Source organism: Alligator mississippiensis, chromosome 3 (assembly GCF_030867095.1).
Source record: "Alligator mississippiensis isolate rAllMis1 chromosome 3, rAllMis1, whole genome shotgun sequence".
Lineage (NCBI taxonomy): Eukaryota > Metazoa > Chordata > Crocodylia > Alligatoridae > Alligator > Alligator mississippiensis.
In genome coordinates, this window is record NC_081826.1 from 9,622,889 (window position 1) to 9,645,785 (window position 22,897).

Consider the following 22,897-nt stretch of genomic DNA (forward strand, 5'->3'; position numbering starts at 1 on the left):
GCGCCTTGGTGAATAAAACCTCACCAATTCCCTTCTGTGCCCCCGTGATGAACTTATAGGCAGCCACAAGGTCGCCTTTCAGCCTTCTCTTGCGAAGCCTGAAGAGGTCCAGGTGCCCCAGTCTCTCCTCATAGTGCTTGGCCTGCAGGCCCTTAACCATACGAGTGGCCCTTGTCCGGACCCTCTCCAGGTTATCCACATCTCTCTTGAAGTGTGGCGCCCAGAATTGCATGCAGTACTCCAACTGCGGTCTGACCAGCGCCCGATAGAGGGGAAGTATCACCTCCTTGGACCTATTCGTCATGCATCTGCTGATGCACGATAAAGTGCCATTGGCTTTTCTGATGGCTTCGTCACACTGCCGACTCATGTTCATCTTGGAGTCCACTAGGACTCCAAGATCCCTTTCCTCTTCCGTGCTACCAAGCAGGTCATTTCCTAGGCAGTAGGTATGCTGGACATTTTTCCTCCCTAGGTGCAGCACTTTGCATTTCTCCTTGTTGAACTGCATTCTGTTATTTTCTGCCCATTTGTCCAACCTATCCAGGTCTGCTTGTAGCTGTTCCCTGCCCTCCGGCGTGTCCACTTCTCCCCATAGCTTTCTGTCATCCACAAACTTGGACAGAGTACACTTCACTCCCTTGTCCAAGTTGCCGATGAAGACATTGAAGAGTATCGGTCCCAGGACCGAGCCCTGCGGGACCCCACTGCCCACACCCTTCCAGGTCGATACCAACTCATCCACTACGACTCTCTGGGTGCGACCGTCTAGCCAATTCGACACCCACCGGACTGTGTAGTCATCCAAGTCACAGCCTCTTAACTTGTTCACCAGTATGGTGTGGGATACCGTATCGAAGGCCTTCCTGAAGTTTAAGTATACGACATCCACCCCTCTTCCTGTGTCCAGTCGTTTTGTAACCTGGTCATAAAAAGAGACTAGATTAGTCAGGCATGATCTACCTGCTATGAACCCGTGCTGGTTTCCCCTCAGCATAATTTTTCCTGCCAGGCTCTCGCAAATGTGAGCCTTGATAATTTTTTCAAAGACTTTGCCAATAATGGAGGTGAGACTGACTGGCCTATAGTTACCCAGGTCCTCCTTCCTCCCCTTCTTGAAAATGGGGACCACATTGGCCCTTTTCCAGTCCTCCAGGACCTGTCCCATGCGCCACGAGCGTTCAGATATTTCTGCCAGTGGCTGTGCAATGACGTCAGCCAGTACCTTCAGTACCCTCGGATGGAGTTCATCCAGGCCTGCCAACTTAAATGCATCCAGTTCCTCCAAGTGTCTCTGCACCATCTCAGGGTCTACACATGGTAGTCTGCACCTTGCTGCTGCCTCTCTACAACCCCAGTGAGAGCCTTGTCTTGCCCCTCGCTTAGGAACACTGAGGCAAAGAACTCGTTGAGGAGTTCATCCTTGTCCCCCCTGTCCGTCACCAATTGCCTCTGCCCATTTAGTAGGGGTCCTATTCCACCCTGGGCCTTCCTTTTACTCCCTATATAGCTTTAAAACAATTTCTTGTTATCCTTAACTTGGGATGCCATCCTCAGCTCCATGGTAGCTTTGGCCCGTCCAACTGCCTCCCTACAAGTACGAGCAGAGGAGGTATACTCCTCTTTGGTAATCTCTCCCTGTTTCCACTTTTTATATGCTCCCCTTTTAGCCTGTAGGCTGCTCTGGATTTCTCTGGTCAGCCAGGGAAGCTTTCTGGCCCCTTTCCTTCTTTTTCCTCACATTGGGATTGTCTCCTTCTGTGCCCGAAGGATCATTTCCTTAAGGCACAGCCACCCTTCCTGGGCTCCCATCTTTTCAAAACTCCTACTCTGCAGTGCATCCTTGACTAATCGCCTGAGTTCATTGAAATCATCTTTCCTAAAGTCTAGCACTTTCACCCTACTAGTTACCTTACCCACTCGACGTCTTATGATGAATTCTATTATTTGGTGATCACTGTCCCCCAGGTGACCACCGATCTGTAGGTCTCCTACCATGTCATCCCCCGTTGCCAATACCAGGTCCAGTAAGGCATTCCCCCTAGTGGGACCGTGTACTTCCTGTGTCAGGTGGAGGTCCTGTACACAGGATAGGAACCTGCGTGAATGGTGGGACTTTGCTGTCTGCGTCTCCCAGCAGATGTATGGGTAGCTTAGGTCCCCTATGACTACCGCCTCCTTAGTTTTTATGGTCTTCGAGAGCTGCCTCAGGAGCCCCAAATCTAGCTCTTCCCCTTGGCGTGGGGGTCTGTAGCAGACCCCTACCACCAAATCCCTTTCTCCTTGACCCCCATGTAACCTAGCCCACAATCCTTCTACTTTCTCCTCCTTCGATTCCGTCTTGATAAGGGTCGATGTATATTGCTCATTGACATAGAGTGCAACCCCTCCCCCTTTCTTCCCCACTCTGTCCTTTCTGTACAGTTTATAACCCTCAATGTGTACCGCCCAGTCGTGGGACGAATCCCACCAGGTTTCTGTTAGCCCTACTAAGTCATAGGTGTTTAGTGCAAGCAGGAGTGATAGTTCATCCTGCTTGCTCCCCATGCTCCTAGCATTAGTATATAGGCACCTGTAAAAGAGCTTTACAGAATCGATACCGAGCTAATAGAAAAGCAGAAAGGTGTTAAAAGGTAAGATTTAAGGAGAAATGATGATATAATATCTTAGAGGGGTCACCAAAAGAGAATAGATTCTAACATTAAATCTTCTATCTGATAGACTGGCCTGATAGACAGCCACAGGTGGTCACCTGTGGGATGATGAACTGCATTACACAACACAGGTCTGGCCCACTACATTCTCTGACGCCTGAGGTACTCAGATACTGTGTTGATGGGAGGGTTTACAGGCCAACAGACTTTGGTCCAGGCTGGGAGATTCAAAGGAGCACAAAAAACTAGATGACCAACTCACACTGAAGTTAAATGGGAGTTGATGGTCAAACTTCTTCAAATTCCTTTAAGGTTCCTGGCCACGATGCAAAGGTAAGAATCAGCTGATGAGTATAATCTGCCCAATACATTAGCTCTCCTTCTGGTCTTTAATAGAGATTGGTTCAAGCAGTTTAATATTAAGTTTTTTTTCCTGATAAAGTTGTTCATCATTATACTGACTGTATATTCTTATCCATGTAGCTATCTATTCCCCTTTTAAATTTATCCTGCAGTAATTAACCCAATCATTTAACCCACATTTCATGAAATAAATAAGGACATAAGTACAAACATTTTTGGCTCAATTTTGATCCCTCCCCTCCCCGTTTCATTTAAAGCTTGTTTTTTGTGTCGTGAGACAGGGAAATCTAACTTCTAGGGACTCTTCGTTCTGTTACAGACTTTGAGGCTGTTACTTCTTATCCATCTTTCTTTCAAGGTAAGCATTGCTCTAGCCTTTCTTCAGACTCCGTGGGGCAGCATATGGCTCTTGGATGCAACAGTACTGAGGCTTCTAATGTATTGTCTCATAATTTATGGCAACTTTTACAACATTCTCAGCAGTAAGTTACTGTGCTTAAAATGGAGAGAGTCCAGGGCTTCCTACCTGGGCCCCTAAATGGAAAGGCTTATATCAGCGGTTCCCAAACTTTTAAAACTCAAGGCACCCTTTGTTAGACTCAAGGCACCCCTCAGAAAATGATTCGTTTTAACTTGCTTTGTGACTACAGAACTACAATATAGCAATTCTGCTGTAAAGAACTCAGAAAGACCACACTAGGTCAGAATGCGTTTAAAACTGTGAATTCCTATGGAAATCTCATTTTATCTTATGAATCACACTTGCCCACCTAACAGTGCAAGCCTTCCTTGGCACCTGACAGCCCCCTTGGAAGGATCTCAAAGCACCCCAAGGTGGTAGCACACATTGGTTGAGACCACTGGCCTATATACATGACTGGTATACCTGAAATGACTATATACATCTTTTCCTACTCAATCAGAGGAAATCTTAGAGATTTGGTGATCTCCATGAATGTTATTGGTCCACATGGTCTTAAATCAATATATAATGGATCTTAATTTGGGGTTATAAGTAAATATAAAGCACTAGGAATGCAGGAGGGGGACATAGGAGATACGGTACTAAAGTGCTAGGATTGTGAACATATCTGTGTCTGAATTAAAATAAAAAATTCCAGTCCAGTGGCTTTCCTGGTGACCTGGTACAATTCTAGCTCAAACTACATGTAGCTGGCTGTAGTTCAGCAACGGGTGAAACAAAATCATCTCCCTTCACTCTTCTTCACTTCCTCTTGTCCCACCATAGAAGGGTCTGTTCACTAATTTCTCCTGGATTAAATTTATCAAACTCTTTCTGGGATAAACAGTCACATGCTGCCAACATAGCATCAACTGGTTCAAACCTTTATCTTGTATGTATCTAAAAAGTACCATGGCAGTGGGGGTGGGGGATTTACTCACGTATTTTTGCACTTGAACACAACCAGTTTTCCATATTGCTCAGCTAAGGGTATGGCAACACCAGCAAGGGTAAGGCGACACCAATTGGTAAATGCAGTTTTGGCTGTATTTACAGCTTAGATTTGAAAACCATGCAGTGTGAAGCACAATCCTTTAACTCTGTCCTGTGTTTTTAAGAGCTACATCTTTGGGGCAACCACAGGCATTCAACCAAAAACCTTGAAGGCATCAGCTCAGACCTTCACTACTGGAACGTATTGAGTATATTAGGTAGTAGCAATGTTAGACTGTTATCTTGCTGGTGGACCAGCTGCCAGAAGGTAGAGATGGCATGCAGTCACTCTACCAGTGTATTAAGTACCCCAAATGAGCTCCCAGCAACTTCAGCTGAAGAAGACTTACAGAATCAGGTCCAATTTGCTGATACCACAGAGAAATTTGAAATGGTGTAATGTGAAAGGGAGGATAGTGAAAGATGGTGTAGTAACTGGGAAACTTTTTCACTGAGTTTAAGATATCCCTATATCCTCTGCTTGGTGGTAGAATTACATACTAAGCCATCAACCCCATTCCTACTCATGCCATGGAATAGGGAAGGGTGATTTATAGCTGGGATAATAGCAATTGAGTACATCCTGAAGCCCCCTAGGAAGTTAGAATGAAACTTCTGGACTTTGTCATGAAAATAAATTTGTAAAATGTACACGTGGGCATTGCTGTGCTTTTTTTTTTTTTCTTCTTTTACAAAAAATAGGCATACAGCAAAAAAGGCACGACTTGAAATGATTCTAAGAATAGGTGTGCTTTCTACCTCTAGTACAAGAGACTTAGGGCTAGCAAAAAAAATAATAATCCTTTGAAACTGGAGCGAGCAGAAACATGACCTGCTGGCACAGCAGGGAGCAGAAAGGAACAGCTCAGCACTGGGGATCAAACATGGCACAAAAAATAATAAAACAAATAGCAAGCTCGTACATGTAACCGTTGCATCATCCCATGGATAGAGGACAAGAAAGCACATCAGGAAAGTCACATTGTTCTGGAGAGGAGCTGCTGTTGATTCAATCAATGTTTCCACATCACCTCATTAACGCAGGCAGGTCGGTGCCAGGTACTATCTTGTTTCAGGGCTGGAGAGGGAGGCAACACTTGCCATCCTGTCTCCATGGTTCTACATTTGTCCATCCATAGGAAAAAAAAAAAAGGTAATTATGAGTTTTATTGCTTTATGAGCTTTATCTGCTCTCGGTGGATACTAGCATGTTTTCTTGCCTTGGGAAATACCAGTAAGAGCCCTGTGTTCAGAAGGCAGGTACAACAAGCAGAGCTTTTATGGCTTTTATTATAACACATGGCTCCAGGGCTCAAGGAGGAATGCAGAAATTATGACAGGCAGATTGGGAGAGAAACAAAAAGTCTGGTTATCAGAGCTGCCAGTCAGTCACAGCTCATAAGGATTGGACAGAGAGATACGGGCGTTCAAGTCTTTTCCAACAGCAGGCCTGACATAGAGCAAAGCCAAAAGAAAGGCGGGGAAGATCTGGGATGCTGCAATGTCTTTCTACATCACTTCAATCACCCTGACCAGCATGGAAGTATACAGGTAGCCTTAGCCTCACCCTTAATTAGGATAACCTGGATTATGGGTGGAGCATCTTCTATAAAAGGGGTGCTCTCCATTTGCTTTCTTACGCTACTATCTAGTGCCGAGAGCGGGTGGAGGCTGGTGAGTCTCATGCACAATATATCCAAAAGGGAGCGGGGTGGGGAAAGAGAGATAAGGAACCTTATCTTGGAGGCAAAAATGGAGAAAGGCAGGGTGGGTAGTAAATATAAATGATTATCATCTTTCACACAGATTGTCATCTCTTTTCTGAGGTGGGGTCATTGCCAGTCTGCTTGTTGCATATCAGATCCTGACTATCGCTGTGTTAGTGAGCAGATGTGTGATGTCCTGCTGGAAAACTCAGTACTGTACGTTGAATATTCCAGGCTGTACAAGATACCGAGATCAGATCTCTGAGCTGAAATATTGCACAGTGCCTAATTTGGTTTGGGAGGTTATCATCTCTGTTGTGATCTCCTGATATCTCCTCTTGGCTGTATTGGGCTAGTTATCTGATATGCATGACAACCATTAAAGGCATGGACTGTTAAAAGAGGTGAAATGAGCAATTTAAGGCTCTTATGGAAACACTACCTCTAGCCTGCTGCATGGGGAAATCAGGATGCTGGTCTCCTTGAAATTTCCTTGGGGACCCAGTGCAATATTAAATGTGTATGATGTGTGTCACCTTAACGTCCATGTGGAAAAGGTATTTCTCAAACAGCACAACATGATTCATCTGCTTATTTAAATGCCAATCCCCAGCTTGGCGTTCCAGCTCAGTGACTGTTGTAGCATCCAAATATAAGTTACGTACCTGCACGGCCATGCATAGTGTAACCCATGGGAATAGAGTTGTGATTCTCAGTGGGATCCCACCCAAAGTGGGAGGTGGTTGTACCATGGACGGCAGTAATCGCCCTTTATCCTGGCTAACCCTCTAGGGTTTCCGCTGCTTCCCTTGGGAAATTACGCTATAACATAAAGGGAGACAAGGTTCTTTGAGTAGATGTGATACCTCTTATGAGACCAACTGAGGGGTTGGAAGAAAGCTCTTAGCAAGCTTTGGGGCACAATCCCCCTTCTTCAGGCCTGGGGAGTTCATAACAGGCAGATAATATACCATAAAAGCTATAACATAAAGGCATTTATAGCGAGGAGCTGCTTCCTGGTATTCAACCCAATTTGTTCCTTTCCTCAGATACTTTTTATTACCCATACTTATAACCTGTTTGCCTTTCCTGTCCTCCTGTGGATGCTCTGGGGGTCTCAAAAAACAGTAGAAATACCATGGTAGGTAAGACGGGTGATAATTCATCAGCCAATCTCTAACCGGGCATATCAGGATCGGATGCAGTAGATGAAAGGGGAAGAAAGCAAGGCAGTGTTGGAATTACCAGCTAGCACAAGCTGGCCAGTCCCTCAAGAGGAGTTGTCCTCAGGACGCGGCCTACACTTCCCTGGCTGGCTGTGATTAATTAGCAGCTTCAGCTGTGAATGTGGGGGAGCTTTTTCTAAAAGCTAGGGAGAGCTCAGTGGAGAGGAGAGGAGCCAGGTGTGTTGGATTTTCTGCTATATGGGAAGGGCTGGGTAGAAGCTACGTATAAAGAGAGTTTCAAGAAAGGCTCTGGATTGAATGAGGAGTTACACTTTTTCAAAGGTGCTTGTGAAAAAAACATGTTTAATTTAGCAGGCTCCTTGCCTGTGAGTGAGCACCTCTGAAAGGGCATGGGAGCAAAAGGAGCAGAAAGAAGGAAAGAAACCAGAAGAGAAGGAAGAGGAACTGAAGAAAATTTATGGGACGTTGGAAGCTCCAGCCTGGGCTGGGTAGGAAGGGGAGAGCGGGTTTTCTCTGCTCAGACTTTCATTGGGACTGTTCGAATGTCAGTGATGGATGCTGGGGGAGGGAGTCATGCAACTTGTTATCCTGGACATAAAGTGGGAGTAAGGAAAGGCCAGGGAGAGGCAGAAGATGCTGTGGACTATTGTTTTGCTGGCCGTTCCTTGTCTGGGGCGGGTTACCTTGGATTATTTAGAATCGCCGTGTGCCGTGGCTGCAGGGCAACGTCATCTGCAGAATCAGGGGGTTGTGTTATATTGTTAATCTTCCCCATGCCTCTGTGTTCATGCTAGCTATATAAATAGTGAGCCCTGCTCAGAGCTCCAGTGTTGCTTGTGTTTGTTAGATCAGCTGGTCCTAAGGAAGCAGGTAGCACAGTGCATATCATCCCATCTCCCAGCGATTAGTAGTACAACAAATTCTCTTCCAGATTTCCTTTATTTTAGTGGTGTGCATGCAAGGGCTTGTTGCAGTGATTTTTTTTTTTTAAGCACATGAGAGCATTGGGGGTGGGGGGCTGAGAGTGGAAAGGTTACGGAAGTGAAAGTTTTCTGAGGGGCATCAGGGGTTTGTATGTATGGGCCCTTGGCTAGGACCTCTGTTACTGAGATTAAGGAGGTCAGATGGCATTTTTGCAGGTTTGATCTTGCATTGCTCTTCTTGGAGCCTCCTTTGCAAGATTGGACTCTCCCAGGCTTTCTTTCCCTCTCCTGCTTATATTTATTTGCAGATTCATTTAGTGCTGCTCTCTATAGTTTATTTAATTAGGGATGCCTGAGCTCTGATAAGAGATCATATTAAAGCTTGTTTAATCCCTGCCTGGTTTAGTTGTTTGGGAGGCTAGTTCTCCCTGGCATACTCACTTAATGAGGAATCTTTTAAATATTTTATCCACCTTTGTTCTTTCTGTTTTGAGCTGAAGATCTACTGGAAAACTAGTCAATAGTGACAAGAGATGGCTCTTTTACCCTTGCTTGTACTGCTCTTTTGAAACAACTCCCAAGTTGTGATCCTGATCCTGAAAAAGCCAATGTAAATTGGGAATAACACTGCTGAATTAATTTTGGGAGAGGTGCCTCTCTTCAAAGAGGGAATGCAATTAAAGGGCTTGATTGTACATGTTCATATGCTGCTTTTACTTCCGTATAAATCCATTGAGGGAAATCCCAAACTCGTGGAAGGCAATGCCAGCGTTCCCATTGAATCCAACTGCATCACCGCTGTCACTTGAGAGACAGCACCTGAACTCGGTATCAGATTGTCACCTAGGCTCATGCTTTGTACTCCTTTGGCATGGGAGAACCTTGTTTTGAATTAAACACACAAATGATGCAAAATGTTATTCATGGTTTGCAATTTTTATCTGCTCACCCTTTTGATAGTTGCCAAACTGCTGGCTTTTGAGGGGAATGATCCAAGAGCTTATTAGTATGGCCTGCAGTTCTACACAATAGCACTGGCCAGAAGTTTTGATCAAAAGTTATTTAAAAAAAAAAAAAAGAGTGTAAAAAGCTTTTGTAAAATGATAAAAGAACATTTCAACCAAACTTAACAACGAGGAAAATGTTTTCCCTTTAATTAGCTGTAAAAGGGGAGTTGGGGAAGAGAGTGCCGGTCATGTGGGAAGCAGTTGCTTTTTAATTTTAACTACACTTCTATTAAAATGTCAAATCTCAGCAAAGTGTATATTTATTTTTTAGAAAATATGTTTTGTTTTTGTTTTTTCCTTTAAAGAGAAATGTAAAACCCCAGTTTGTCTTTTGGACAACTTTCATAAAGTGCCCCAGGATTTGATCATTATTATTATGCAGGTACTTTTGAAAGTAAAGCCAGTGCTTTGTCTGGAGATTTTGTCATCTTCTACTTGACCAGCCCAAATAGTCTTTTGCAGAATCGCTCCTATATACAGTGTATCATTTAGTTGCAGGGTGTGATTGCAGAACTCAGATGGCCAGCGACCAGTCTGGGATCTGATTTTTGTGTATACTTTGGCTCTCCTGTATTCCCAAAATGGGACATAACGTCAGCTTCATGTTGCATTTCAACTCGCTCTGACCCCTTTGTGCAGCCAGAGTGGTGTAACAAAGCTTTCAGGTTGATGTAGACCCAGCTAACATGTATGACAGCCCCAAACATTCTTCCTGTCATGTGTTAATGACCCCGTAAAGCATAAGGAAATGGGGATTTGGGCCTGAAGTATTTACAAGAGATGAGTCTGAGCTCAAAAGTTGGAGCAAAAGTTAGATCAGTGCAATCTACGCAGCTATTGCTTGCCAAGCTTGGGGCTTTCTTTAGTATAAGAGCTTGGACCCCATGGTTTTTGTATGGTATCAGAAGTTTGGATGCACGTGTTATTTACTTGGCATGCTTGGTACGTGAGAAGCACAGTCCTCTCCCCCGAAGGAGGTGATGGGGGCAAATGGAGTGCTGCCCAACATAACCAACCCTGTAGTCGCTCAGTGATTGCAAGACTGGGCCTTAAGAAAGCAATCCAGTGATGAGTGTGGGAAGAAATCAGCACGAGATTGCATTGCGAGTACATATGGCAATTACATTTCTCACTCCCATTTTCCTTCGCTGTTCAAATTGTTCCCTGTTGGCTCATATAAAACTTCACTCTTCTAAAGCCTTATTTCTGTACACTCTGTCCCCAGGCAGATATCTGCCCTTATCCTTGGCTCTTTGGGTGTATTTCTAGGAGACCCCTCCCAGCTCTTGCCAAGCGTGTGCCCACAGCCCTCCTGAGACCTTCATTCAACCCCCTGCCTTTCTCTGCCTTCCCTGTCAGGTTTCCTTCACCTACATAAAACACCAAAACTGCCCAATGCTGCTGGGGATGCCAGTAAGCTCTGAACTGTCTGCAAGGAATATGACCTTCTCTTCCCTTTATTTTGTGCTCCTCACCTGTCAAATTGCTGAATGGCATCAAACCCTGCCAGCATCAGTTCAGGCAGGAGGAGGCTAGAAGGAATGTGGCTCAGTAGAAATATAGCTGCAATGTTTTGTCCGCCCCATCTCCCCACCCCCCCTTATTAAATCTCCAGGATGAAATACGTGTTTTTTCCAAAGCCTTTTGCAAGCTGAAAGGAACCTGCCTCTCCCTGCAATGTCAGTAGATTTATAAAGGAAGGGGAAAAAACAGTGTTGGAAATGAGGTGCGGCAGAACATATCCACCAGTTGTAAATTCTGGGAGAGCCTTTCCATCATAGCATCTCTATGGTCCTGCTGAGCCCAGGGCTCTGATGGGAGAGTGTTTCTCTCTTGAGATGAATTATTTAGCAAGATATGCCTTCTGATTTGGGCTGTTCAGGCTAATCTCCTCTCCCCTTCCTCTCGGCGGTATTATGCTATTAAAGATTCTCTAACTTTGTGAAGAGACCTGGGAGTCTTCTTTCCCTGTATATGGAAGGAGTTATCCTCGCCCCAAAGGCCTTGAGCAGAGCAGAACATTCTCTCTCAAATGCATCTCATCAAGCTTTAATCCACCCTTTCATTTGGGGTTAATTCTTGGATTGTCTTCTATAGAAATTGTAAATTGGGTGCTTGACCCAGCTCCACCCTGGGCTACCTAGGAGTGTTAAAGGCCAGGGATAGAAATGCACATAAATCAGTACAAGTGATTGGAAACTGGTTCACGTTTGTAACACAACAGAAGTTCCATGAACGTAATGTGCTTTCAAAATGGCCAAAACCAGTTTAAGATAAACCTGGATGGATGTAGCATCAGACTTGATTGATATAGGTTAGTTCAGTTTATTGAACTTCTGTCTTGGATCTCCTCCAGATTCAAGTTAACTTGCAGCTCCCCAGCTTCCCAGGATGCTTTGTACTTCCCTGCAAACCTCCCCTCACAGGGTGGGGGGCTAATCTTAGCCCAAGCTATTTGCTCTGTTTGAGAAGGGAGGTGTGCCCTGCGCCCCCCTCCCCCGATCAGCTTTTGGCCTGGGCCACTGCAGACATGTGGCTGCATTTCCAGAATCAAAAGTGAATGTGTGTTCACTTGCTTATCGGTTTAATCCACACAGCTCAGACTAACCTGTGAAGATTGAATTGATTCACCCCTGGGCTTTTTGACTGTCTGTGCTTAGCCGTCACCTAGCCCATCATCTCTCGAGACTTGCTCAATGCCCTTGGTTCTCACAGTATAATAGGCGACTAGGAAAATCTGTTTTCCCTTTCCACCTCTGCAAAACATGCAGTTGGATCAGAGCAACGCAAGGCAGTTTCATCACTGTCCCTTTCTGTAGCGTTAAGGGAAGGCAAACTTTTGGGGCTACCCTAAGGGCTCATCTGATAGAGATGTGCCATCCTTTTGCCATACTGAGCTCTATGGAGTATTACAGCCAGACCTGTGGGCAGCAAAAATGTTCAGCTGCCCTCGTGAGCAGATCTAGGGTTTTGAAACAGAGGGTGCCAACAGTGTATGCATCATCTCATACAACAAAGCACATTTTTCTCCATTTAAAAATAACCTAGAAGCTTTACTAATATGCTTGGGACCTAGGGCTATATCACTTGCTTTAAAATAGAAACAAAAGCAATATAAGTTTATTGCATAGCAGATTCGTGCACATCACAAGATATTAAGTAGATAAAACTTGTAACAGATGGGGAAAATAATCAAACTGTGTTGTTTCATTAGTCCTGTAGTCATTAGAATTAAATGCATGTCTCGCATTCAGATTCATAAGACAAAATCTAGCCTTCTCGAGCTTGTGCATACCGTACTTCACTGACAATGACTACACCTGAATTATTTTTTTTAACACGGCGAGTCCATTGAGAGGTTATTGGCCCTTGTTGAGCAAAGCCAAGTTTTAATTCTCTGGAGAGTAGAAAAACTTCTTTCCACCATCGCTGTCGATGCAGGAAGTATGCACCAAATCCTGAGTGAAATAGGAACGTTTGGATGCCATTTCTTGTCGCAGTCTGCCAGACTATCAATAGCTGTACTTGGCACTTCTCTCTTTCTTTTCCATGCCCTCCCACTTCTTCTTCCATATTTGAAGTCCTGTCAAAAGTACATGCCGGGTACCTGACAAGTCTTTTTCATACCTCCGTAAGACACAGTTAAGTTTTTCAGATAGATACTGGCTTGAAAAATGAGGTATTAGAGCGCCTAGATCTGTTACAGCCTTGCCACGTGATGTAAATCTGTCAGTTCTCCGACTGTGAAATCCCCAAATGGGATCTAGGTAGGAGGTAATTCAAAAGTAGTCCTCAACACTGCCACATGGAGCATTGCATCTGTGCTGTTGCTGGGCTGAACGCTGAGGTAATTTTACCTCAATATCCTGTTTGGTTGCAACTGAGCAAAATTAAATATTTGAATGAATTCATCCTTGGAGTTAGACCTTTTATCTTCATATACCCCAAATGCTACTTTTACTTCCTTATAACATTGCGCAATGTGAGCATGCACCTTCTGAAGTTCCTTGGAAGGTGGAAGATTAATTCCTAAAAGTGTTTTAGCAATCATCAAGTTGATGATAAATTCAAAATTGAATTTGTTGGGGTTTTTTTGGTTTTGGTTTTGTTTTGTTTTGTGTGTTTGTTTGTAGCACAGATTTGTGTTATCTCTATAGCTCTTGTCTGGTCGGCTAGCATTGCTTCCAGTCCTGCAATAATAGCATCACGAAGGTCGGTGTATGTCATGATACTTTCATATTGCTCCATCCACAAAGTGGCACATACAGCGTGCGAGCTTTTGTGTACCCTCTGGACCCAGGAAATTGGTAGTGTCACTCAGGTATTTCACTTGCTTGACTGATTCCTGAATATAATTGATGGCTTCATTTAGAGTGCCTAAGGGATTTTCTATTGCATAGTATTGTACAAGACTTTGATATGGTGAGATTTTAAAATATGAGAGAGACTGTGATTACACAGCTTCTGGGAAATCAGATTTTACATGAACCTCTACACCATTTTTGTGGTTACACTTATTGGTGGCTCGTCCATAACCTTGGCCACTCAGTTTTGTCAAATCTAGACAAAGATTGTCTTTGTTTTTTTTTTCTTAAGAAATCAAAACTATTTTTTTCCTACACTGGCAGCAGTTGGGTCATAAGCAGTGCCAGGCAGGCCTTCGTTTTGGGAGATGCAATATCTTCTATTTGAATTTCATGGATGATGGGCACCCTTACTGGGTTTTGCTGGCCTCAGTTACAGCTCCACTCCTAAGTGCAGAGGGGTGCGAAGAGGGGTGTTCTCACCTCTTTCAATGAATTAATGCCCTTGCAGTCAGTAATGGAGAAACAGGCTTGGGTTCAACCCTGGAGTGGACAGCTGGGGTAGGAAGCTCCTTGTCATCTAACCTTTTCAGACTGGCATAGGACAGTTAGAATTGGATCCAGTTTTTAGGGAAGAAGTCAATTATTTGGATTTCAAAGAGGACTGAACAGCGATCAATGGGAAACACAAGTTTCTGGTACTTGTAAAAACTTCTTGGCTCTGGGAAGAAGCCGTGTTGTATGCCAAGTAGCTAGCTAGCACAGCTAGCTCAGTTGCCATAAGGCATGCTTTTATAATTATAATGAAGCATATTGGGCTTTTAAGAAATGACTGTGAAACGACTTGCTGTGGCTTTCTTTTACTTGGATGATCCTGGTCTTCTATAAATGTGGCATGTTAGTCAAATTGCATGCAGTTCTTTCTCCCACTTCTTATCAGAACAGACTATCTCAAGGCCAGGTAAAAGAAAAGGTTTAAGGATTTCTTTAAAGACCTCTGATCATTTGTTCACACTCCAGCTTGGATTCTGCCGTATAGGGTGTTTAGTTTATAGGTTTTATTTTGGTCAATAGGTTCCCCAGTACTGCTTCTACTGGGATTTACAATCAAGGGCTGTTTGCAGACGTGCTCAGCATTTTCTAACCCATGTTAACTGATTTGTAGCACAAAGTTCAAATCAAATTTCAGTTTGGATTAAGGGTTAATAGATATCCATTAACCATTATAGCAGGAAGCAATGGCTACGCACAGTGTATACACTTGATAGCTGCTTAACAGAGGTTGGATGTAATTAGAAGGTAATAATAAGCCTGTTTAAGCACTGCTACATTGTTACAGTTATCTAAAGTGCTATTCCAGAAGCTGTAATGGACCTGATAGTGCTGTTGGCACATTTGCCTTTGTAAAAGTGTTGCTTTGTGCCTGATAGCCTCTGTTGTGTTGCAAAACCCCGACTGAGTTTCCCTTGTGGAGACTGATATTTGAAATGCTTATCTGCGTATATAAATCCCTAAGGACTGTTTTTTTCCTAAAAACAACACTGTACGTACATGTTGGTTAATACAGTTCAAATTGCCTAATTCGAACTGCCCTAGTCTTCATTAACTTTAATCCTCATTCAATGATGATTAGTTCATTCAAACTGGAACCCATTTTAATTCAGGCTACAGAAGTCCACATGTGTATATAATGAAGGCTTTTGTCTGGCTTAAATCTAGAAAAAAACATAACTTCTATAAATGGCCAAGGAGTCCGGAGAGCGCACCCCCCCTGAAATCCACATGCAGCAAGAAGAGGCTAAGGCCCCTGCTATACTTTACATATATTATGCAATTAACTGGTTAATTGCACAATATATTCAGACCAGCCACATGTGCAAAGGAATTATCACACAATAGAAATGACTATCCAGCTTTCAAGTTTGTGCTTGAAAATGTGTAACAACTCTATAGCTGGTTTCAAGCCAGCTTTAATTTGACCATGAGCTGATCACCTTTACTATTCACTGCAAATCTGGCAAGTCAGTCAGCAAAGCAGAAGTCCTTGACTTCAGGAAAGCTGACTTTGACAAGCTCAGGAGGCTCATTGTCGATGCCCTAAGGGGCCATAACTCAACAGGCAGAGGAATCCAAGAGGTGTGGCTGCTCCTCAAGGGAGCAATCCTGACAGCACAAGGGATGGCCATCCCATCTCGGAGGAAGGGTAGCAAAAGGGTGCAGCAACCCCCTTGGCTCAGCAGGGAACTTGAGGACCTCCTACACCTCAAAAGAGAGACTTATAAAGGATGGAAAGTTGGAATTGCCTCCAAGGAGTATACACCGCACTGGTCCTTACCTGCAGGGAGCAGATCGGGAAAGCCAAGGCTACAACCGAGCTCCATGTGGCTTCACATATCAAGGATAACAAAGTCCTTTTTTCAGATATGTAGGTAGTCAGAAAGGAATCAAGGGTAACATTGGACCCATGCTGAACCAAATGGGGCAGTTGATAACAGACACACAGGAAAAGGCCAACCTGCTTAACAGGTACTTCGCGTGAGTCTTTTATCAGTCCAATGGGACAGCTCTGCCTAGCAAGACATGGGACAGCCAGGGTGAGGGCGTATTTACACCCAGCATTGGTGTTGATCTAGTAAAGGGGATCATCTCGAGAGCCTGGGCACCTTCAAGTCAGTTGGTCCTGGCAGACTACACCCTAGGGTACTCAAGGAGCTGGCAGGTGTCAGCTCAACCATTGGCAAAAATATTTGAAAATTCGTGGTGCTTGGGTGAAGTACCTGAAGACTGAAAGAAGGCCAATGTGGTACCCATCTTCAAGGAAGGGCAGAAAGTAGATCCTGGGAATTGCAAGTCAATCTGCTTGACCTCAATCCTTGTTATAATTCTCAAGGAAAATTATCAAGGAGACCCTTCTGGACAAGCTGGCCGAGGGCAACATCCTGAGGGATAGCCAGCACAGGTTTGTCGCAGGTAGGTCTTGCTTGACCAATCTCATCTCCTTCTATGACCAGGTGACATATCACCTGGACAAGGGAGAAGAGATTGATGTCATATACCTGGACTTTAAAAAAGCCTTTGATCTTGTGTCCCATGGCCTCCTCATGGAAAAATTGGCCAAATGTGGTCTTGGCTACACCACAGTCCAATGACTGGGAAATTGGCTCTGAGGTCAGACCCAGAGAGTAGTGGTTGATGGCAGCAAGTCATTATGGCAGTATGTAACCGGTGGCATCCCCCAAGGCTCTGTCCTGGGACCGGTTCTCTTTAACATCTTTATCAATGATGTGGACAATGGTGTCAGAAGCGCGCTGGCTAAGTTCACTGATGACACTTAACTTTGGGGCATAGCGTCCACACCTGAGGCTAGTGATCCAGGCTGACTTCAATAAGCTTAGTTAGTGGGTAGACACACACCTGATGAAATTCAATACTAATAAATGCAAGGTACTCCACCTTGGTGGCGGGGGGGGACCTGCAGCATACTTATAGGCTCGGCAGTGCTACGCTTGCTAGCACCACTGCTGAACAAGACTTGGGGGTCATGATTGACCACAAGATGAACATGAGACACCAGTGCGATTATTGCAGCTGGTAAAGCAATCAAAACCCTGGCTTGCATCTGCAGATGCTTCTTAAGTAAATCTCAGGATGTCATCCTCCTGCTGTACTCGGCCTTGGATGCTTATCTTGCTGGGGTCCTTTGACCCTAGCTGACTTCCTGGCCCTGGGGCAACGGCTGGACTCAATGATCTTTGAGGTCCCTTCCAGCCCAAATGTCTATGAATGTATTCCATGGCCCTAAAGCGCATGTATTTTGGCCTATAGCTCTCTACTGCTTGGGAATGCTCTGGGATTCTGTTATCTATTCTAACTCTTATGACTTCTATCTCTAGCCATAAATGATGGCTACAAATAGCACAGAGAAAAACTGGTGATAATACATGTCACCAAGGGATCTCCAAATGCTTTATAAGCAATGATTTGATTAAACATCCACCCTCATATCACACATACAGAAACTGAAAGAGGTTGACTTGACTAATTAGCTATTGTTTCCTGACTTGTGCTATTTGAGAGTTATGTTTATATTAATTCAGTTTATTTGGTAGCTCTTCTTTTTTGCTCCTGTAGTCAGGGTAGTCATTGGATCTGATGTGGTTCAAATGCAGCATCTGGGGAGGGGGGGAGAAGAAGAAAGGGGAAAAATACAGAAAAAATATTCATTGAGAGATCAGACTTTCTGTTGGTTTCCTCAGTCAAAAAGGAAATTATTTACACAAGAGGTACACTGCATATGAGCCAAAGGTATCTTGGGTAGTATATGAACCTCACCTACAACATTTGACTGTATAAATCTTTAGTACATCCATCCTCACAATGCTTTCTTTTTTCCTGAAATAGGGGAAGCAAGGGACAGGGTAAATGAAGAGGCCAGGCCAAGGTCATGGAGGGAGTCTATGGCTCAATCTGTGGATTGAACAAAGTCTTTGGAGTCCTAGTGCCTCATCCTTCTGCCCCTCCTTCCTGCAGAGTCCAAAATGTTGTGGCTCCATTGTTACAAATCTCAGGCTCAGACCAATAAAATATGGCAAGCAAGGCTGTAAAAACAAACAAGCCAACCATCATGCGACCCAAAAATGTTTCAAAACATATATGAATGACCTGGGTAAGGGCTGTGAGGTTGGAAAGCTCTTTTATTTCCAGGAGCCCATGAATTAGCAAACATCCTTCAGAGCTTCCATCTCTGCCTATCATCTGTTGACTGGTGGGTTAAAGGTTTGGATGGGACACGAGTGTATGGCCTTAGTATCCCTCTGTTTGCTTTTTCTGTACTGCTGTCTCACTAAAACTTAATGATAAACCCTACTTGGAGTATGTGGAGGCAATGCAGAGGTGTGCCAGTTCAGAGGGTACTCTAGGAGCGGTACCTGTCATGATGGGTGGATTCACTATATGACTTGCATGTAGCAACCAATTTTATTGGCTTGTGCAGTGGACAGCCATGGTCTAGTAATGGCATAGACCCCATTGGGCACTAGAAGGCAGAAGCTCTTCCAAAATCATCGTGTCCTCACAGGTGGAGAGATGTGGGAAGCAGGAGCTGATACTTTGGCGTCATGATTCCATTTCTACCATTTATCCCTTGTGTAATTTTTTTTTCCGAATGAGTCACTGAATGGGCCTATGTCATTATGAAATGCCTACCTGCCTACTACCATGCGGGGGGGGGATTGATTAAATGTTTGCAAAGTGCTTTTCCTTGCTGGGATGCCAGGTGCTGCCAGGCATTATTATTACAAATATGAATTAAGCCTCTCAGAGCCCTGGAGAATAGATATAATTAAAACAGGTGTCTAGAGCAGCAATTTTGGACTGCGCTTCGCAAGCACAATATAAGTCCTAAAGTATGGTGCAAAGCCACATAGGAGGTTAAGTCAAATCCTAGGATCTGGCCCGCAGAGAAGTTTTCTGGGGCAAGGCATGCCTGACAGATGGGTAACGTGATCCACAAGCGATATACATGACTTGCACCTAATAAGACAGGTGTAGGTCTGGAGCAAAAATCAGATGCTCAGATGGCCATGCCTGTGCTCTGATCATGTTCCGATGACTTCACCTTCCAACCTCTTGCTGTTGACTGAAAAGTCCTTTGTGATTCTGGTCTTTCCTACAGATCTGCCACTGCCTCTTTGGACTAGTCAAGGCTAGGATTTAAGTTAGGGTGGCCACAATGTGGGAGCTAAAATATTCTAACTTTAAACCTTTCGGTTGTAATTTGGGCCTTTTATCTTGCCATCCTGTTTTGCTGTCTTGGGTAATGTCAGCTTTGTTCTGTTCTTTCAGTTTTCTGCCTGTGCTTTAGCATTCCCCTGCCCCTACACACCTGGGGATACATCTGTCTAAAGTAAGTCACAATGCCACCATTCTCTTCATATTCGGAGCCTTTCTATATAGGCATATCTTCCCTGCACCTTTGAGGAACAAGTTGCCGCCTCCTTTCTTATACAAGTCTCTTAATTTTCTTTTCTTATTTGTCCTATGGATTACCTTCTTGCTTGAGCTTGATTTGCATTTTGGGAGGGAAAATTGAAACTGAGGATTCCTCAGGTAGGAGGAGACAAAGGTGAGTAATATGGAAGTGAGAATTAGGCTAGGGACAGAAATTACACGAAACCTGGTATGAAAAAAACAGTTTCAATTTGTACCACACAACAGAAGTTCAGTGCATATAAGTGGCTTGCAAAATGGCTGAAACTGGTTTAAGACAAACCTGGTTAGATTTAGTATCGGACTTCACTGATTTACAGTAAAATGGTTTCTTGAATGTCTGCCCCAGATCCCCTCCAGATTCAAGTCAACTCCCAGGATGTTTGTACCTCCCCCCAAAACCCTTCTTGCAGGGTGGGCAGGCTAGCTTTGGCCCAAGCTGCCTGTTCCAGCTGAGCAGGGAGGCATGCTTTAGCACCCCCAACTTCTGACCTAGGACCAGACATGGGCATGGGCAAACTGGGCAACCGCCCAGGGCCCAGATAGAAAGGGGGCCCAAAATGGTAATTTTAACATTTATTATTATTATCATCTCTGGTGAAGAGGGGCCCAATACTAAAAGTTCACCCGGGGCCACCAGGACTCTGGGTACAGTGCTGGCTGGGCCACTGCAGGCATGCGGCTGTATTTCTGGAATCTCTTTTCTTGCCTATCAGTCCAGTGTACACAGCTTAGACTAACCTGCAAAGATTGAATCGATTCAGCCTCGGGCTTTTTGACTGTCTGCACTTATCTTCAGTGTTTAACCTAAGTCAGTAGCAACAGTAACAACTAGATGTGCAGCTATTGATCTGTATGTCTCTCTCCCCCTGATTCCTTTACGTGTGAGCAGTTGTGTTTTTTTTCTTACTTCCTCACCATTCACTCTTTCTTTCGCAGTGTCTTTTCAGACCTTATGCTCTTTGCACTAAGATTATTTTCCAAATAGCAAGAAAGACATGTAGCACGTCTTCACTGTTGCTGCAAGGTAAACTACAGTATTCATGGGGTGTAGCCTATCCAGCATTTCAATGAGAGGTGAGCTTCTTCCCCATGAGGACAGGTGAGCCAGATTGAAAGGATTTGGGATGTAAGGCATAAATATTACTGTGAGGTACCTGACAAGCCTGGCGTGTAGGGATTTGTGTCAGTCGACCTCTCAGATTTTTGGAAATGTACTCAGAAAACTGACTTGACTCAACTGACTCAAAGGGGAACTATTTTTCAGGTCAAGCCTATCAGTGTAGGATGGCTTGAACTGGGGCAATGAGTCTAAAAAGCTCAAATGTTGCTGAAATATGTATCCAGATCTAAATGCCCAAGTGTTGTGGCTGAGGCCTGTTTGACAGTTTGTATGTCTGCAAAGATGAACCAGGCCAAATACAGCTCCTCTGAGGTGGCACTAATGTGTTGCTTAGCCAAAACACCCCTGAAATGCCAGATTTTCAGCCTGTGTAAACCAGCCCCGTTTTATTTCTGCAAAGCTAGAAGGTCAGCTCAGGACACGGCTTCCATCATCTACTGATGTGCTGCTTTCCTTGTGGCCATTTGGTTGGTAGTTGTCACCTGTAGTGCTCTTTTAGGAAACCAGTATTTCTGTGTTACAACCCATAGTCCTAAAGTAGCCCTGTGAAATTTGTCTCTGTCAGTAGAAGAATTTGTGAATTGTCTCTAAGAAGACTATTAAATAAACCCCGCACTTCCCTTTCAGATGCTGCTATTCACTTAAGCATGGTCTCAGACTGGAGCACTTGTGAAACTCAAGCACTAGCATCACAGCTATTTATTCATAGCTATCTAGCCTCATAACCAGACAGGGCTATTGTATAAAAACACAATCCCATGTCTAAAGAGTTTACAAACTGCACCTATCTCATGCTAGGACTCCAAAGTAGAGAGAGGAGGCAGGAAAGACTTTAAAGAAGAAGATTCAGGGCAAGTTTATGGTGCACTTTGGTTGAGACACTACAACTCAAGCTAGTTTTCAAGCTTTTGGTTTTTATTATATGCTTTTATTTGATTGTGTTCCATTAAGGGGATGAATTTGCCCACCTTTTCCCTCAGTCTCTCAGGCAAGGATGTGCTATGAGGAAGGGAAGGTTGCCTGGTCCCTGGGCTATGGTGGCCCAGAAGAAGTATGGTGGTGGTTCTGGAAGAAGGGAGGAATTAGGACTGTGGAGGGATGCAGAACTGGCAGAGCACAGGGATCCAAAGAGGAGTTTTATTGCTTGACCAGGAACAAGCTGTAGGCTGTGGCAGAAGGCAGCATGACCTTGAAGGTGAGAGCAAGCACACAGTGACCTTGCTTGCCTTTTGTTCTGAGAGTCCAACCGCAGCAATCTTAACACACTTTGATTTTTCACAGAAAAGGTCATTCTTGCTGGTAATCAGGCCCTCTTAATTAGATCTGGATTTTAAAATTCATTGCAGACCAAGGATTACCCAATCTTTGGTGCTGCACAGACTACCCTCTTAACTTTTCTGTGGCTCAAGCTAACCTATGCGATAACCTTCAGGGGATCAAATTGATATCGCTTGTCGCCCATAAAAATTCAGGGTAAAATTATCCTGACTACTTTGAATGGCTGCTAAAGGACATATAGATATTTATATTTAGGTAGATAGAGATAGATAGATACAATAACAAATGAATACTGTCATAGAGACCACATGCACACAAGGGATATAGCTATCGACAGATATCAATCGGTATCTATATAGGTGTAGATATCGATAGCCATATCCCTTGTGTGCGTGTGGTCTCTATGACAGTATCCGTTCATTATTGTATCACTGGTGGAAATGTCAGTCTTGTGAAACTAGTGCTTTGGTCTGCTATCTTTCCTTCTCAGCCCTGGGGTGCCACTTTAGTTATGATACATGTACATTGCTGTAAAATGCACAGAAATCTTTTCGTTGGAAATGTCTAAATTATAAATGGCATGCCATCTTATTAAACGTAAGGTCTGTACTCAAGTGCCAGCTTCTGTGGGTTGCTGATATCTATGATACTGATGTCTCCTAGCTCTTGCTCTCACAGGGTAGAAGTAGCCCTTGCCTGACCTCTCATTTGTGCAGCCATAAAAAGGTTAGGGTGGAACAAATCGTGAGCAAATAGACTTCCCTACCTGTTGTTGTGCCACATTAGAAGAAAATGAGCGTGGATGTATTTTAGTTCTTTGGCCAGAGAGTATGGGCAGCCTGCTCATGCTCTCCGGGCAGCCTGCTCATGCTCTCCAGCCACCCTGGCTCCCTTAGGTCCTCCGAGCA